Below are 13,825 nucleotides of genomic sequence, written 5' to 3'. Positions count from 1 at the left end.
GCTTTGCCTTAGTGAAGACTAGGCCATCCAAGAGGGCAGTAGCAACTGGGGCACTGAGAGAAGTTAATTCCCTCTGTGTTCTCTGCTTCTTTTGCCATCAATCCCACCACAGGCTGCTGAAGCTGCAAAAATGTGTTGGCTCCTTTCCACTGGAAAAAGCCATGAAAGAAACAAGAATATAGTCCTGCTGAAAACTGAGCTAATTCAGAGTTCTTCTTTTCTTGCTCATTCTCTATTTGCTCTTTTCCTCTTTGTTCTTTTTGCCCTTCCCCCCCTTATCCATCCATCAATCTAGCTTTCTCCCCCCCCCCCCCCCACACTTTCTGTCTGCATCATTCTTTTTCTTTCTGTTACTAAGAAGGAATTTAACTTTAAGGTACATTTTAATTCTTTTTATTTATTCCAAGACAGCACAGAAGAAGTAAAACACTTCTTTAATTCTGTGTTGCATCCCCAGATGAATCTCTCTTCCTGTGAATCTGATTTCGAACATCCCCACCTGTGCTAAGTTATGATAAAGCAGGACCCATTTTAATTCCAAGAATTGTAAGAAGTTTAAGCTATTGTTTGTCCATCATTGGATGGGGTTAGGTATAAGTATCTTTGGTTGTCCCCACTTCACCTTAGGTTCCTGGTGTTCAGAAGCCTAAACTGACATGAAGCATTCAAGTATGTAAGTCTGGATCCCCTTTTCGTAGCTCAGATATATGATAATTTGCTGCTTCCCAATTCACAAATGGAGAGAGGCAGAACTATTTATTTCATTTTTATCTGCTGTGCTTAACCAAGAACATTCATATATTTCCTTTAGCATAGAACTTACAATTCTTGAGTCATGTCAGCCTTGCAATAGACATGGGCAGTAGGATTTATTTTATTTTATTTTTTTTAGGGTCAGGCCACCAGAATTCATGCTGTCCTGGAGTTTGGTAGGGTCCTTGCAGTATTACAAGTAATTGTGAGGGTGGGCAGTGATGAAAAGGAGATTCTTAGCATTCCTAAGAGGGAGAAACTTCAAGCAGAGTTAGAATTATCCTATGGCTAAGTCCCAATCATTCAAAATTATTTTAAAGATCAGAGAACCTACTAAATGAAAGCCGAGCCTTAAGTTTTGGCAGTAGAACTTTATTGTTAGAGAAATATGTTAGTCTTCTGATGATAGCTGATTGAGGCAACTCAAAGGACCTAAACCAGGGGTTTTCAACCTTTTTTGGTTGGTGTACCCCTGATGGCCAGTCCAAAAGCAGGGAGTCCTCCAGCCAGTCAACAAGTGGGGGAAGGGGTCCCCATGGCAAAACCAGAAACACTAGCAGCAAAACAGGTGGTGCCCCCCCCCCCTTCTCCACTCTGCTGCCACATACCCGCTGGGGGCTTCCCAAGTACCCCCAGGGGTATGCATACCCCTGGTTGACAACCTCTGACCTAAACTATACTGTCTTTTTAGCATGGTTCTATAATATGGCTCACACTATATAGAAACCACCCTCTAAAAGGCCTTTGACATGCAATGCAGGAACCCCATGAGGGTATAAATGCCTCTGTAAAGAAGTATTAACACCTGAATTTGATGGTCGTCTCCTCTCCAAAATTATCTCATTAGGCAAAGGCCTCAGGAAAGGGCCTATCATGTTAATTAAACCTGTCAGTGTAAATTCCCCCAGATTGTTGCCTGAATTACCAAGAATTTTGTGCTGACAGAAAACTCCCTCTTATAGATTTAAGACGTTAGTTGGAAATGTCTGTAGTGGATCCATAGAGCTCATCTGGGATTTTCCCCCAAGGCTGTTAGCCCTGTGGCTGAATTTTGGCATTAAGATAGATGGAACATTGATTAATGTGACCACCTGTCTATGAATTACTAGAGTTGAAGTAGATGCTTTTTTTGGTAACTAGTTTATAAAGCATTTGGGAATGTACCGGTACCAGAGACCCTTCAAGCTACTACATCTCTTAGAAAATTTTGACAGTGTTGAAATTAAAGGTGTAACTTTTCTTAGACTACAGGGTTCAAGTGTTTGGAAATACTGACGTATAGTATGCACACAAAAAAAACCAAAAAAAAAACCACACATTAGTAGGAATCTTATAATGATGTTGGGTTGGTTATTTTAGCCTTCTATATCTGGATTTTTAAGATTCAGCATTTGTGGTGTTAGTCGCATGTAACAAAAATAGGAGCTTACCCTGCATCTGTGTCAGACAGATATAAATCTAAACCGAAGCTAAAGGATGTGTAGTATGCCTCTTCTTCTGAGGGGAAGTAGGGAGGAAAGGCAGAAATGCTTACCTTACCCAATATGCTGTGGCTCAACTAGACAGAAACCAAGTGGCAATTTTATTTTAGAGGTTCTCCAGAGGGGAAAGGAAGAAACTCAGCTTTAACTTGCCAGGCAGTCACCCTCTCAGGGAAGTCTATTTTTATTCATCCTGGTCCAATCAACCCAAGTGTTTTTCTTCATAACAAAGCCAGATTTTTTTTTTTTTAGTGGGTGTATTTGTTTCTGTTACTGAGTTTCTCCTCAGAAACTCCTTAAGAAACTAACTGGTCCTCATTGAACTTCAGTGGAACTTATTCCTGTGCATAAAGGCTGTTTTAAATGAATTTCTTTCCTGAATTGGGGCCTGTGGATAAATCTTAAGCCTGAGTGCTGTACTACGGTGAATGATAAAATAGCTTTGTTGCTTCTGGAAATGTTGAATCTGGCAACAATATTCAGTATTAATTCTATCTTAAGAGCCACTCAAGTACCAGAAAGAAATCTGAGTGATAATAGCTGTATTATAAATTTGGGACTTGTTACAAGCCACCAAAAATTCTCTTTTTCAGCTTCTGAGTATATAAAATGACACGGTTTTATGATAGCTTCTACTTATGTGCTATTGAGACTTGTGATAAGAAAATATTGAGAACAATATTCCAGTCAAGAGAATAACAAAAACATTTCAAAATTTATGTTTTTTCTTTAATTGGTCAGCTCTGTAAATATCTGTGGTGAGCAATATTAACAAAGATAACAGCATTTTTCAGAAAATTAGGGTATTTACCAAAATAATGTTGTGACATTTGTTATTAATGCTACTTATAAATATGAAGCCAAATTTATCAAGGAGGAGCATCAGGAAGAATATTCATTTGGACTTGGGAGTATTTGGGGAACCAAACCTCAATTCACAAAGAAATTTTCCAATTATTCAATAGAAAGTAGCTTCTCCACTTCGTTAGTGATAGCAACTTCCCAGCTAGTAAAGTGTAGAGTAAGATAAGGTGAAGGCAGATACAGTGCTATATAAGTGCAAGGAGAATTATTTTTCCTCTGTTTCTTACCATTGTCAAAGAGGAAGCTCTAGCTACATCAGTTCATCCTGTCTTGGTATAATACTCACTGCTTATGTTGGTGACAGTTTCTGTTGTTTGGTTTTTTAAATGCTTAGTTCAGGAGTTTCTTATAGACCTTGTAAAGGCTGCTAAATTCAGCCTTAATGAGTAGATCGCTCTCATTATCCACAGGATAGGTACAGAACAAGGAGTGGCAATGCAGACTTCCCTTTGTTTTCTTGTAGGGAGCCTCAGATGAAATCTTCAGACCACTTCTAGGAGTAGTTTTGTTTTGTTCAGTCCTTAGCCATTCTGCCAGGATTATCAGTAGGTTCTGAAGTACTGCTAGTTGTGACAAGTGTTTTGTGATGTTGTCATCTGTCCATAGTAAAGAATTAGAATGAGACCAGCAGATTGTTACAGCTATTGTACATCACCAAACTGCAGTCAAAGACAAGTGACTTAAATTCATTACTGAGCATGAGATATGAACAGTATTACGTGCTGCAGTCCAGAACCCTGCAGTTTACCCTGTTTTTCCTTCCTCTAAAAGATCACTCTTAAATACTTTGGAGAATGATTGACTTCTGAGGTTACCAACAAGCCTGTAATTAGCAACAGCTAAGATTTTTTTGGATTGTCTGGTCTGTTTATAACCTTTTTTTGGTGTGAACTGCATTATGAGAGTATCCAGGACTGATTGTACAGGAGAGGCTAATAAATCACCATTGGCTGGCTGGTCTTGCACTTTGCTTTTAAGACAGGTGGATCCTATTTGTAGAGATATTCTTTCAATTACAACATTTCTTCCACCCACCCCCACTTTACGGAGAAGGTAAGATGTATAGGTCCATTAATCTACACAGGTCATACTCCTCAACTGTCTGCATTCCTGGAAATAGTGTGTGGTTCAGTTGCTCTTTATCCACAGAGTTAAGAAAAGGAAAACTTAGGACCTTCAACTCCAGGTATTATATGTTTTGAGACAGGAAAAGTATGCATGAATAGTATGCTGGTCAAGACCTAATATTTATTAAATCATCTTTAAAATTCCCCATTAGCTAATGTTCTTGTTTACAAACATTCGGAAAAAATATAAAGACTAAACCTGGGATTCACAAATACGCTTTGCTGGGGGAAGAAAACCTCATTGGTCAGGAAAACAGCTAGTTTCTTTAATCCTTTTAATTTTTGAATGCCTGATGTGGAAGTGCATTTTTTCTGTAAGTGTTTTGTGCAGCTCTATAAAATAAATAAATAAATAAAACTTTGGTCATATGATTCCCAGAGGGGACTCAGCATTCGTGTATTTTTGTCATAGAAACATAGGAATTGCCATATTGAATTAAACCGGTGGTATGTTCTCCTTCAGTATCCTAGCTCTGACAGTGGTCAATACCAGCTATTTCAGAGAGACACACAAGAAATTAAGTTGTGTCTCCAGGCTTCAATTCCAAAATAAGCTATTTAAACATTTTGAAAGAGATGGAGTGAGAGGTCTCCTCAAGGGCTAGGGGGCTATTTAGCCTAGAATAGGCTGTAACCTGAATCAGCCCATTAGTTTACAGAAAATAATAAATGCATAAAATAATAAATCAATCTATTAGGTCTGTGTATTTCTTAAGGTGAATTGTAATAAGGTCCCAGTCCCAAGAAATATAGAAATGAAGTTAATAAATTGATCATCTTATTATTGCATAACTTTCTGCTTTATCACCAATATCTTATTAAGATGGACTATGAAGCTTTTCTCAGTTTCTTTGATCAACAGCCAAAAAGCATGTTTTGAGCAGTGTATATAAATGTGTGGATGATGCTTAAGATTCTCTTAAACAATACCAAGTTCTTCCTCACAACCTACATTTTGTCTCTTTTACAAGCAGGCCCTAGGGGCAATAGCTAGAAAGGGACCGAGATGCAGCAACATTTAGCTTTTAGGTACCTGGCCCCTATGATGGAATCTCAAGCCAAGAGCTTATGTGTCTAGACTCTCTATTCATACCTGAGAACAATCAGGCCCCCCAGAACAGTTTGTCACAACACTATGTGCTGAGCAGGAGCTTCCTTAGTTACCTCATAGAGAAATGCTTGAGGACAAGAGTTTGCAATCCCACAGCTCCTTGGAGGTTTGGCTCCTCAGCTGTCACAGCCAGAAAGAATCTCCTTCCACACAGGATACACAGCCCTGAATCTTTTCCTGAAGGCAAAAATCTATTGCTTTGTTTTTAAGGGCCAAACAGGGGTCACACCTAAAATTCAATTGGTGGTGGTAGTGCCTGTATCTTATCCTGTGGTTTGCTAGGTAGAGGAGGACCCAGGGGTCTATGTGCTACCTCAGGGGGTGGGGGTCCAGGATATATTTGAGAAGCAAGGGTTTTTTGGTGATATCTTTTATTAGACCAACAGTGAAGTTGGCAGAGAGATCAGGCAAGTTATAAGGAGCTTTGTATCCCCAATGAAGTCATTAGGAAGATTCATGCATCAAGTTAGGTGTATGTTTAAATGCTTGATTTTATTACATTGAAGTCCAATATGCTACCTCTGCTACCCTCTGTGTACAGGGTGTGTGTTTCTCTGCAAAAGTAAATGAGGGAGAAAAAAAATGTAGATAGCCCCAACCAGTGTCTTAACACTTGAGCAGCAAGGATTTTGTGGTGATATCTTTTAAGGGACCATCTGTATAGGTGGAAGAGATGTTCAAGGGTGGATCCAGGAAGAGCACAGTGGTGCAGTTGCACCCTCCCCTTCCTGCTCCACCCAAAGTTTAAAACCACCTGCCTGGCAGTGGCAGTAGCATTTCTAGTGAGGCAGTGCTGAAGGAGTCAACTGGTTTCATGGCTCAGTATAACCTACCTGGTCTCTTCTAAACTCTTCATTCCACAGGTGTTAGTAACCCTCTAATCTTTTTAATGGTCTTGAGGTTCCACCAATCAAGCTATCCTTTGTTCTGCAATTGGATAAGGTCTGTTAGATGCTTCTGGTAATTAAGCTCCTATTTCACAGCGCTGCAGATTGTTTTTTAACTCATTCCAATTAAGTTATATTTGTTTTTGCTTCAGTCTTGAACGGAATATACAGCCCTGGGGCCCCAGCATATTAGAAAAGCTTCTATAGTTTATTTTTAACTGGAGAAAAATATGTGTTGTTTTAGTGATGAGACACACTTCCATCTGCCTCCCTCCCTCCCCCCGCCCCCTTCCAAAACTCTAGATCCCTGCCCATGGAAATGTTAGATAAGTTTGGGGCACAAAGTGCCCCTTCTCAGAACTGGGCACAGACCTGATCACAGGCAGGGAAAGATGCAAAAGAGGGCCCTAAAAAGAATTAACACTGATAAATCTTGTAATGATTTGATATCATTCCCCCCTCCTCCACCCTCTTAGCAGCTATAATGGAAAAAGATGCTATCACCAGATATACCCAGGATGTGAAATTATATACTGAAGAAGAAAGTAATGCTACCTATTTTCATATAGTGCCTTTCACCAGAAGCTTCCAATGTTCTTTGAAAAAGTAGTTCTTGTGCCTCTTTTGTTGATGGGGAAACTAAACCATAGGTTAAGTGTTTTCGGTAAAGTTTCTTAGTGGGTAAAAGCAGCACTGTACCTGAACTCCTGGTGGCCCTGGGGGAAACTTAGTATTGCTCTCCCTACCCCCTTGCCTGAGGTAATGATAATAATAATAATACAAAAATTACTATTTAATTTTTGGGCCCTCTTTCTGTCTGGACCCTGGGCAGCCACCCAGTTCTCTCATGCCTGTCTGGCCCTGGGTAAAAGGTAGGGTAAAATTGCACCTTGCACTGAATCAGAGATCCATGAACTTTCATGAGAAAAACAGCTGGCTTCTTCAGATGCAAAGCTATAGTGGGTACAGTACCAAACTCTCATATGATTCTGAGTCCAGAGCTAAACAAAGGAAATGGATGTAATCTTTCCCCTAGTGGAAAAAAGGGAGAAAATTTAGGACTCTGTTGATGTAGGGCCTTAGGCTCGATAGTCTGTAGATTTATTTCCAGATGATGTCTGAGAGGGATTTTGATTATATGAGGTAATACATAAAACAAAGGAGCTGTTAGAGGTTTTTGCCCGCTTCCCTTCTCTGCCCTTTGTGAGCACTTAACAAAATAAGCCTCGTGCTTTGCCTGCGTGCAGTCAACGCGACCCTGCCTGTTTCAGCAGTCTCCCCCGCCCGCTCAATCGTCCGTGTAAAGACGCTAATAACGCGAATGGGGCCCGATGTGCAGCGGGCGGATCACTGCACAAAGTTACTGACCGGCGGTTTTATTTCCTAGGACGAGGATGTTGCCTTGGAGAGACAGCTTCCACATGACTAACGCTGATCTTACAGATCTCGTGCAAGAGACCCACTAACAGCCTCTCGCTACGCTCCCTTCTCCGGGATTTTTCTGCCGCGGCCTTGCACAGCCCGCGCAAGGGGCGGCCGCCTGTCCGCACTGCCCTCTCCCGCGGTGCAGCCCATCATGGTGGTGCGAGCAGGACTGCGCTGACAGAGTCTCTGTGGCGCAATCGGTTAGCGCGTTCGGCTGTTAACCGAAAGGTTGGTGGTTCGAGCCCACCCAGGGACGCGGCCTTATTTTGCCTGCCCAGAGCCCGCTTTTTGTGGGCGATGCGGCCGCCTGCCTGCGTGTGGTTGCGCCGGGGGCCCTCGCAGGGGCGGGCCGGGTGCAGCAGCTGCAGTGAGACCAGGCCCTGCCTGGGCTCGGCGCCGCATCGCTGCAGGACATCCTCGCCTGCGCCCCGACCCCCCCAGCGCCTCCTGTCCGGTCGGGGCCGGGCTGCCCGCAGGAGGCAGCCACTGCTCCCCACCCCGGGCAAGGCAGAGAGGAGGAGGGACGGAGGCCTGCCGGGGTGGCCTTGGCCGGCGGGAGCTCGTGTCCGCACTCGGGTCCCCGCGCCGAGCTCCGCGCCGCGCACCTCAGGCGCGGGCCGGGGCTGTGGGCGCCGTCGGGCGGTCGCAGGGAGCCCCGAGCAGGGCCCGGCCCGGGGGCAGCAAGGCGCTGCGCGGGGCCGAGGGGGGGTTTCTCCTCGTCCGCATCGCCGGCTGCCGCGGAACAGGGTGAAACGCGGCGTCTGCCCGGGCAGCGGGCTGCTGGAGTTGCTGAACAAGTGCCGCGGGCTGGGAGCGGGCGCAGGGCGTCCGTGGCCCCCACAGACCCGGGGCCGCGGTGCGGGCAGCAGTGCGGGCTGGGGCGGCAGCGGACGGTGCGGAGCCGGGACTGATGGACCCGCCGCCGCGAGGGGACGGGACAGGGACAAATCACCCTGCGCGGAGCACGAGGCAGGGCGGCTCGGGGCTGTCACCGCGGCCGGTGCTGAAGCAGGCGGCGCGGGGCCAGGCGGTCGCTGCGCGGGGAGGCGCGTCGCGGCCGGCGTTTGGGGAGAAAACTCCCTCCGCCCAAGCAGCCCCGAGGCTCCTGCGCTGCGGCCGGGCCGGGCCGGGCCATGCGGGGCCGCTCAAGGCCGGCACTGGCGGGCTCTACAAGTCCTGGGCCCGGAGTTCTGCATTTGTTTGTCTCAGAGCAGGTCGGCTCCCAAACCCCCCCGGCGCCGGGCAGCAGCCGCCAGTGACCGAGCTGGGAAAAGGCTCCCGGCTGCTGCCGCGCGCAGAGCGCCGCCGGCCCGCGGGGGTCGTCTCTCCTCGCTCGGGGCCCGGCGGGCACGACCCGCCTAGGAGCCAGGCTCGGGGGAGGGAGAGGGGGCATGTCCCACGCGTGGCAGCCGCGCGGACACGTCCCGAGGGGCCGGGCTCTGGCGCGGGAGCGGATGCAGGTGCCCGGCGGGCAGCCCAGCGCGGCGGCACCGCCCCCCGCTCGCTGGCGCCCGGCGCGGCTCCCCCTGCGGGCTCCTCACCCCGCCGGGCCGTGCGCGGCTGCAGTCGGCGCTGCTCTCCCGGCCCCTTCTCGCGGGAACCGGCGGAGCCGCGGCCCCCTCCCGTCCTCTCCCCGCCCGGCCCGGGCGCCGCGCTGCCAGTGGCCGCCCCCCGCAGCGCTTGGGCGCAGCCTGCAGGGGCCAAGCCCCGGTGCCCGCGCCCGCTCCACCTCCACCTCCACGCGCGGCGCTTTGCCGCGGGGGCCCCGGGCCTGTCAGGCAGCCCACAAAGACGCGCGGGCCCGGGCGGCGGCAGGGATGCGAAACCCACGGAGCCGCGTGGTCCTGCGAGCCCGTGAGCGGGGCCGCGCGTGTGCCAAGTGGCCCCGGGCGCGATCCCAGCCCGGCGCTGCGATCCTGTCCTGCCTCCTCCAAGCCAGCCCGGTCTTCTCAGGAGCCCCTTTGAAGTCTGGCCAGGACGTAATGACTTGGGAGGCAGATTAGCCGCGGAATAAAATATCAATAGGTTTAAGGCAGCAGAGGAGGGGGAAAAAAATTGAAAAAACTATAGATCTCCCTGAAAGGGTGCAGAAAACAGCCATCTTGAATATTTTAATCTCTGGCAAGTGTTTCTTTGGAACAAAATGGATGTTGGAGGGAAGCGGCATAGTTAACATTACTGTAGCCTTCCTTCCCTAGCACCAGCCCTCTCGCAGAATTCAGCTGGCACGCGGCGACGAGAGCACAAAGCCACAGCCTTTCATCTGTGTACAATGGTAATAAATAATCCTAACACCAATATCATGGACTGGAAATTTACTACCTCTATAAGTGAGGGTGCTTTTTTCCCCCTCCTGATTTATATTTATTTGTTTCTCTCAATACAAGTCACAGGCAGCATCATGAACACACTGTTAAGACACATTCAGCATAAGCAAGCCATCCTACATGTTCACCAAGAATACATTTGTTAAGATTATTTTTACTTTTATTATAAAGGCATAACGTTACTCTCAGTATTACTATCTAAAGCCAAAGGGCAGACGTGCATTTTTTTCATCGAAAGTTAGATGGGACAAGGATGGTCCATTTGTGTCTTTGTAATATGACCCACACAGTTACATTAAAAGATTTAGCATTTAATCATAAAAATCCTCTCACTTAACCAGAAAATAATTCCCAGAATTTGTTCACTGTCTCTATCAAAATTGGAAAATAGGTATTAAATAGTTTTTTAAACAGTAAAAATGAACAAAAAATCAATTTAATGGTTTCAGATTTTCTTTTGTTTTTCCTATAGACTTCTTTTTTAACTAAGAATTTGAAGGCTATTAATCCTGACTGTAGATTCAAACTTTTTCATATTTTAAAAAATAAATTATTAAAACTATGCAAACTGAGGAGAGGCAGGAAGCAAGGGGAACAGATAACATGCCAGTAGTTAAATCACAGAGGGCCAAGTTCCATGCGATTTTTTTTTTCATGTTCATTTTGCTAGTTACTGTTTACTTACCTTGGACCTACTCCCTCTCTGGATAGGGTTGGCAGAAGCAACGTAGTAAAATGCTGAAGGGAACAGAAAGGAGTGCTGGATGGCCAAAGAATCTTTTCTGCAGATTAGAGGCTAGGACTGAGAGTCAGACCTGCTGGATTCTTTTCTGTTACTGACTGCTCCTGCATTGTTGGGCAAGCTGTGTGGGCCAGAATTTTCAAATTTAAATGCCTAAAGTAAACTTCTAAACTCAACTTTGTAATTTTTCAAAGGATTCTCAAAAACTCACAGCTTCTGGATACTCATCGTGGAAAATCAGTGGGCTTATTTAGGCATCTAATTAGGGCTTTACTTGTCTTATTTTAGGCACTAGATTTGTAAAAACAGATTGCCTTAACCTCTGTATGCTTTGTTTTCTCTAGCTGTATAATGGAAATAAAGACATTTATCAGCTATTTCACAAGTGTGTTGTGAGATTCCATGAATATTTTACAGCATTTTGAGATCCTTTGGGTAATAGGCTGTGTAAAATCAAGTAGTCTACTAGTAATTTATAAAATCTAAGCATGCAGAAATCTCAGGAGAAAAATATTTTTGGAAAATACAGAGAGCAAAACTGATAAAAAGCAAGTGACAAGCACTCCATTAGATGCAAAAATTGAAAACTTGTGTTTCTAAGAGAGCAAACACATGGGCTAGAATAGTTAACCTGGAAAAGCAGAAACTGGCTTCTTGGTGTAGGATGTCTTAAAGGGCATTTTTCAGTGCTTTGTCAAGGCAAACAAATTGTTGCACTGTCATCTAGAAAACACGAACTGCTCAATTCAAATGAATAAGGTTGGGAGTTGTGGGATTGCTGTAGGGCCCAGAGGGAAAAGCCACGGTTGGATTTGTAGGAAGTCTAAGCTCCTGCATTTGAATGTTTATGAGAATCCCATTTATGTGAGAGAAGTATTTAGGATTCCAGGGAGGAAGTAGAGTGCAGAGAAGGGTGAAGGAGTTATTCTTATATTTTGTTTGTCAAATATGAAGAACAGAAATGCAGTGATCAAAGCAGTCAGGTTAAAAATATTTTTCCTGCCTACTGTAAGATTAAATGTTGCCTGAAAGAAATAAAAGTGGTGAAACAAGAATAATATTTATCTAACAATAAAGCATTTAGTTAACAAATGTGTTTTTCCTATTATGGTATTTCCTAATAGTGGTATTATCTGAGACAGTCAAGTTTTTTCCCTCTGTTATGTTCTGTGATTCTTCACCATCATCATAAGCTTTGATTTAAAAAAACCCAAAACAACAACCCCCCTAAAAGCCAAGTTCTTCCATGCACAGACACTTCACACTGGCAAGGAAGAATTTGTCAACTCACAGAGATGAGAAGCTCTAATGATCTCTAGTGACAGTATATTTTATCCTGTTATGGACATGGAATCTTGGTCATTTTGCTTTCTTTCTGGGTCTTTTCCATTCTGGACTCAAGGAATAAGGAACCATCTATTAGGTATTTAGCAGAGCTGTGTCTATTTGGTAACAACTAACTCATTCAATAAACTGAAAGCTGCTATACAAACAGTATTTTGCGCACCAATAAAAAGATATCTTTTTTAGAAACCTGTGTAGTTAAATCAGTTCCATTCCTTTGTGTGGATACTGTTGTATCGCTATAAATATGTTTGTAAATTGGTATCGCTATATTTGTTCAAAAATTCTTTGAAGACCATTTCTTAGCCACTTTTTGCAGATCATCTGCAAACGCATTATAATTTTGTCAAATATATTTGTTGCAAATACAAAGTTTTTCATTGAACATTTCTTGATACACCCCTTGCTTGAGAATAATTAAATGCAAATACATAGTTACTATTCAGAATGTAGGCTGTGTTGGCTAATTTGAATGGGATGCATGTTTTTTACAAAATTGTTTCTGACTGGATTAACTTGACATATTCTGAGACCCAGGTGTGACTACTCAAGTTTACAACTCCAAAATGAACTTCCCACAAATGTTCTCTGTAATTATTTAAAAATATGCTGTTTCTGTAATAATTTTTTCCAGTAAACATGAGTGATAGTAAAAAGTAAATACAGTGCCTAACAGTGGGGCCTAACATGGCTGGTTGCTCCCTATAGGCACTTAGACAATCCAAATGTTAAATAAAAATAATTGATAAGAGACATAAAGTAAGTTGGATAAAATTCAGTTTCATATTTAAGCCAGTATTTGCAGAATTTTTTTTTGTTGTGTTCACCTGGCTCTAGAATTTGGTATTCAGCAATGTGTGCTGGTTTTGGCAAGCCCTAAGCTTTAAAGAAAGATTATTATTATTATTATTTTGCCTTTTACTTTCCTTCAGTTTGTTTGAGTCTTCCCATGGAGGTTGGCCCCATAGACCTAGAAACAAATGTGTATAGCCTGTGGTTGCACTCGTCTATCAGGAATGCCTCAATTTCCACTTAGAAACTTATTCCATTATCTAATTTTGTTCAAAGTTTTAAAAGCAAAATTCTCCTATAAATCTACACTAAATACTTTATTTTTTTAATTATAAGGCTTAGTGTCGTCTTTTACTACTGATGGCCATTGCAAATCTGAGATATGTTGATTAAAATGGCAATAATTAGGAATCTTGTGTGGAAAAATGATAAAAATAATTCCAGTAATGATGTGTCATTACATAATTAATAGTCCAATTTTCAAGATTTAAAGGAATTATACAATTATATGCTGGACATTTTTTTGATTGCTAGTTAAAGACAGTGCTGAAAGAACTACTTGGGCCTGTTCACTGCCATTTAGAAATATACTGGAAACATTTGAAAAATATATGGAAATGAAGAGTTGTCTGGCTAGTAGATGTTCATGAAGTGCTGAACAACTTCAGTACTTTCAGATGAGATAGTTCAGGGCCAGACTATAGCTGGACAGAAATTACTGGTGTTATTCATGGAGAGTCTAATATATGTGTAGTAATGATTAAATTGAGATAAAGGGGAATTTGAAAGTGAAATCCTTTATTATATCTGTAGGCATCCCTGTTGTCTTTTCTCCAAATATTTCTCTATTATAAATTGTAGGTAAAAAATTAGGCAAATAACCTAATGTAGCTAATTATCTTAATGTACAAAGAATTTTGAGAGCTGGGATTATAAATAGAAGATTTAAGGTACATGTACTGGCATGATATC

General features: G+C 43.5%; 1 long non-coding RNA gene and 1 other non-coding gene across 2 annotated transcripts; one reads left to right on the top strand and one right to left on the bottom strand.

The window, feature by feature from the left end:
* Window positions 1-2,307: 2,307 nt before the first annotated feature.
* On the bottom strand, window positions 2,308-7,644 carry LOC132250941 (uncharacterized). The gene is made up of 3 exons (XR_009462670.1): window positions 7,592-7,644; window positions 6,170-6,263; window positions 2,308-3,694 (listed from the first exon to the last, which is right to left on the bottom strand). It is a non-coding gene; the product is annotated as an uncharacterized LOC132250941 (long non-coding RNA).
* A 186-nt stretch (window positions 7,645-7,830) lies between these two features.
* Window positions 7,831-7,904, top strand: TRNAN-GUU (transfer RNA asparagine (anticodon GUU)). The gene has a single exon. It is a non-coding gene; the product is annotated as a tRNA-Asn (tRNA).
* The last annotated feature ends 5,921 nt before the right edge of the window (window positions 7,905-13,825 follow it).

Source organism: Alligator mississippiensis, chromosome 5, assembly GCF_030867095.1.
Source record: "Alligator mississippiensis isolate rAllMis1 chromosome 5, rAllMis1, whole genome shotgun sequence".
Lineage (NCBI taxonomy): Eukaryota > Metazoa > Chordata > Crocodylia > Alligatoridae > Alligator > Alligator mississippiensis.
The sequence above is the reverse complement of the archived record's forward strand: the minus strand, read 5'-3'. Positions and strand labels throughout refer to the sequence as shown.